This window comes from Pyrgilauda ruficollis, unplaced genomic scaffold (genome assembly GCF_017590135.1).
Source record: "Pyrgilauda ruficollis isolate IOZ18807 unplaced genomic scaffold, ASM1759013v1 scaffold3, whole genome shotgun sequence".
Lineage (NCBI taxonomy): Eukaryota > Metazoa > Chordata > Aves > Passeriformes > Passeridae > Pyrgilauda > Pyrgilauda ruficollis.
The window spans coordinates 19,682,497-19,686,220 of NW_024524377.1; positions in this window are offsets into that span (position 1 = coordinate 19,682,497).

Here is a 3,724-nt window from a genome sequence, read left to right on the forward strand (position 1 = left end):
CTGCCATCTCTGCTGATGCAGAGCGCTCCGGAGCCTCTCTTTATTCATTCTGTCAGACCAAAGAAGCTGATGATAGCATTTACTACTCTCTTAAAGCCAAACCCCAAGGATTTTAGTCCTTATATTAAATCAAGCTTGTCCTGAAGGCAGTGGGAGTTTGCCAGAGCAAAAAAACTGAGTCAAACTCAGTCCTTCAAACTCACAGCAGCTCAGACCTTGTTCACAATGAGCACTGGGACCAGAAGGTCAGAGGAGTGGGAGAAGCTGTAATTGAAGAACACTTATTGGAAAATAATCAACACAGTGTTTCCATACCGTGCAATTCCTCTCCCCACAAGCCCTTCAATTCTCTTTGGCTGGCTTCAAAAGTGAGACTGCAGAAAGATTTAGAGACAACAAAATCCTCCATTACACCCCTGCCAGCCCCGTTGGCTAAGCTGGTGAGCAGCACAGCTCCAACCCCACGCACTGACTGGGCCACACATCCCAGGGAGGGTTCACAGGGGCCTCTCTCCTTGGCCCAGCACCTTCACCAGTACTGCTTTCTGTTTCCATTTACCCAAAATCAGTGACAGATTTGCCACTCACTGAAAGCAGCCTATGGCCTATGGCATTTGAGAATAAGGGCTACCCTTAGCAAGCATTTTTGACGACCATTCCTTGCCTTGTTCAGGCTGTTAAGCAGCACACCTCTGGCCAGATGTGCTGAGGGGTCTAGAGGCACCAGAGCACAGAGCAGGTGGTGCTGGCAGGATTTGGCCCAGAAACAGCCCCAGCAGCCTGTCCTCAGGTCACAGCAGTGCTGGGGACACAGGGCAGAAGGCAGTGCTGGTGGCCATGGGAAAGCCTGCTGAGGCACTGGGCTTGGCACAGGCAGAACTCTCTTCCCTGGCAATGGCAAACCCCAGACACAGCACAGGCAGGGAGTCATTGCATTCATCCACTTAACCTGCCTGGTCCAGAGACCTGGTGTGTGCTGACCACCTTGACTTTGTGAGGAAGCACAGTTTGGATCACTCATTTAAAAATTTGTTCAGTTCTATTCATTTTATATACCTTTACCTAAAGGAAAAGGTATATAAAAGGTATATGAGTCCATGCCTGTGGACTCATGCATCTGCTTCTTCTGCAACCTAAGAGACACAATAGGATTTTATTGACTGTTACAGATTTGCTTGTGTTTGTATAGCGGATACTAGGATGCATTGTTAAGCTCTGAGACACTTTGTCACTACCTGCTATTAATATAAAATTTAATAATCTGTATCCATCAACTGTAGCCACCATAGACCAACAGGGACCACCGCTCAGTCATCATGCATTTCTAGCATAATGAATATATTTGTACAAAATACACAATGGGCATTTCAATTTCTAATACCACTGTTCCTATATCACTTGCATTTGTTATTTTTATTCATGAACATTCCCAGACCTAGGCAAGAAAACAAAATATTTTTATTCAGGAATTTGAGTGAGTTGCTGGACAATGGATGGCAGGATATCATCATGATCGCGTCTTTCACATGACAGACTAGCAAACAATAATAATAATAACAATAATAACAATAATAATAATAATAATAATACCACCTACACCAAAACATAAAAGGAAGAAAACAGTGTGGGTATCCTGCCACTCTTATCAAAGCCAGTTGGGCTAAAACATTATAATTTCAGTTTAAAGATAATCTCATACTAGAACTGAATCCTGAAAAACAGAACGTGAAAAGGTCAGAGAAAGAAAACCTCTTCTCCAGTTTAAGTATCTTGCTTTTTGCATGGACATGTTTTCACTTAGCTTCTCTTTGGATATGCTTGTTATTTTGCAGAGCCTTGAGAAAAAATGAAACCTCTTCTGGAACAGGATTCCTTTTTCAGGGTGACTCAAGGATGTCACAGTTCCAGAAACAAAGAGCCTAGAAGTTAATTGTGCATAGAATTTGTAGAGGACTACATTATTCCCAACATGCTGAAGAAAACTGCATCTATTAATTTAGATATTTTAAGACTTTATATACTAGAACAGAACAGGAGAGAAATTAAAATATTAACCCAGAACAACCCTGGATGGATTTTGGACTGAGTATCAAAGAAAATCTCAAATGAATGCCAAGCATGTATTATTTAAAAGTCTGCCAGATGACACAGGTATGGCAATTTTGCAAAGCAAAATGCAACATTAGCCTCAGTTCCCAACAAGATTTTCTCACCAACTTTTTATTAGCTTGAGGTACTATTGGTAAAAATTAGTGTTCTGGGGAGCCCTCATGATGAATAAACAACACACACAAAAAGCTGCTTGACAGCTACACTGGCAAAGACCATCCAAAAGGAATTCTGTGAGAGAAAACCATAGATACAGAGCAATGAATTAGATCCTAACACACATGACAAGACCACAGCTAGGATGGGGCAGAGAAGATGAAGAATTCCTCTAGATCTTGGGCATAGGCAGTCTCTGCACCAACTCACCTGTCACCCTCCCGCCCCAGCTGAGCCTGATAGAAGCAGTGTTATGGGTACATCTTGTGAGATAAAAAACACCTAAGTCAAACCGAGGTTTGGCCTTAAGAAATTCATTCCAGGCATAGATCCATTCTTCCCCAAAGGGCTTTGCCTCAAGGTTTTATAAGTAAAGTAGCCTATGTGCTGTGTAAGTACCTGTATTTCTCTACTTTCACTCCCAGACTTTGGTTATGGCATCCTGAACACAGCAGAAGACAGCAAAGAGTTAAATTCACATGTGTTGCGTGAGATTTGGGTTAAAAATTATTGAACTGCTAGGAGTTATTTTTTACCAGACTTTTGTATTGTGCAAGAAAAGGGGGTTTGGGAAACAAGTAAAATAGTTCTGCTGGAGGCTAGCAGGGAAAGGATACAAAAATGAGGTTGAAAGAAATAGGCCTATAAATCTGACATCCAGTGCCCTGGTCTTGCAATGTGATCTGCACCTGCAACTGGAGCGATTGATTTCAGCAGGACCTGCACAAACCCAAGCACTTGGCACACACAGCCCCTGGCAGGGCTGGGGCTTGCCCTGCTGCACAACACAGCCTGGTCTGGAACAACTTAATCACTCGCTGTGCAAGAGGGAGTGCAGAGTTCCAAAGTACTTTTTGCAAGGAAAGATTCCCATGGACCCTTTAGATTTCCTATATTTTCACAAAGTTTTGCTGTGGACTCACTACCATCACATCCTCCAGACCATCTATTTATGTGCCACAGAGCGAGTGGATCTTGCACAAACACATATTCCTGTCTCCCAACAAAGTTGCCAAAATATTCTTTAAAGTTTATTGAATAATATTTCTAGGTAACATTCCCTGATTATCTGAATAACTGACTGAGATGACTTGCATAATTGTTTGTTTCAATAGTAAAATAGCAAAAGAGCAGAGATTGTGCATTTCAATTTTTTCATGGTTTTTTTTAATTATGCAAAATACTACGATGAGCTGCAGGGTTCTAACAGCACCAACAGGTGGTGCTATCAATTTCCCTAATGGTCCATTATAACCTGTTGGGAAAGATGAGTTAATAGGGCGATGTTTAAAAGTCTGCAGAAGTTGCACATGCCCATCAATAAAGGCTGCAGTTCTTTGTTGGCATATTAGGCATATTAGGACGTTTTCTCAGCAAGATCTACAATTAATGTGTCAAAAAAAAACCTTTACCACCTCTTTTACTCTTCCCAAGGTCTCAGCAAGCTCTTAAAAATGCT